We start from the raw sequence: 1,194 nt of genomic DNA on the forward strand, positions 1-1,194 counted from the left end.
CAACACTTTGTTCTGAGCCAATATGGCATTCAGAGCATCAATTTCAAGAACTCCCTTCTTCTGAGGCGTTCCATTATTCACTGAATTTCTCTCAGAAGTATACATGAATTGATTATTTGCAACCATGTCAATAAGTTCTTGAGCTTCTGCAGGCGTTTTCTTTAGGTGAATGGATCCACCTACAAAATGGTCCAGTGACATCTTGGAGAACTCAGACAGACCATAATAGAATATATCCAGAATGGTCCATTCTGGAAGTATGTCAGGAAGACACCTTTTGGTCATCTGCTTGTATCTTTCCCAAGCTTCATAGAGGGATTCACCATCTTTTTGCTTGAAGGTCTGAACATCCACTCTAAGCTTGCTCAGCTTTTGAGGAGGAAAGAACTTAGCCAAGAAGGCCGTGACCAGCCTATCCCAAGAGTTCAGACTATCTTTAGGTTGTGAGTCCAACCAAGTTCTAGCTCTGTCTCTTACAGCAAAAGGGAAAATCATAAGCCTGTAGACTTCAGGATCTACTCCATTAGTCTTAACAGTCTCACAGATCTGTAGGAACTCAGTTACAAAATGGTAGGGATCTTCTGATGGAAGTCCATGGAATTTGCAGTTCTGTTGCATTAGAGCAACTAATTGAGGTTTCAGCTCAAAATTGTTTGCTCCAATGGTGGGGATTGAGATGCTTCTTCCATCAAACTTGGAAGTAGTTGTAGTATAATCACCAAGCATCCTCCTTGCATTATTATTATTTTCAGCTGCCATCTCCTCTTCCTTTTCGAAAATTTTTGTAAGGTTATCTCTGGATTATTGTATTTTATCTTCTCTCAGTTTCCTCTTCAGAGTCCTTTCAGGTTTAGGGTCTGCTTCAACAAGAATGTTCTTGTCCTTGCTCCTGCTCATATGAAAAAGGAGGGAATAGAAAATAATAATAATAATAGGGATCTTTTTTACCACAGTATAGAGGTTCCCTTGTGTGAGTAGAAGAAAAGAAGAATAAGAATGAAGAAGAGAAGAATTCGAACTCAGAGGAGAAGAAGGGGTTCGAATTTTGGTGAGGAGAAGTGTTAGTGGATGAATAAATAAATAGAAGGAGATTAGAGATGAGAGAAGAATTCGAAAATTTAACAAAATAAAATAAAAATATTTTAAATTTAAATCTAAAATTCGAAATTTAAAATTGAAATTAAATTAAAATTA

General features: G+C 37.1%; 1 non-coding gene across 1 annotated transcript; it reads left to right on the forward strand.

Moving 5' to 3' along the window:
- The first annotated feature begins 259 nt into the window (after window positions 1–259).
- Window positions 260–363, forward strand: LOC148565140 (small nucleolar RNA R71). The gene has a single exon (XR_015885227.1). It is a non-coding gene; the product is annotated as a small nucleolar RNA R71 (small nucleolar RNA).
- Window positions 364–1,194: the final 831 nt, after the last annotated feature.

Source organism: Arachis ipaensis, chromosome B5 (genome assembly GCF_059453495.1).
Source record: "Arachis ipaensis isolate K30076 ecotype BB chromosome B5, ASM5945349v1, whole genome shotgun sequence".
Classification (NCBI taxonomy): Eukaryota; Viridiplantae; Streptophyta; class Magnoliopsida; order Fabales; family Fabaceae; genus Arachis; species Arachis ipaensis.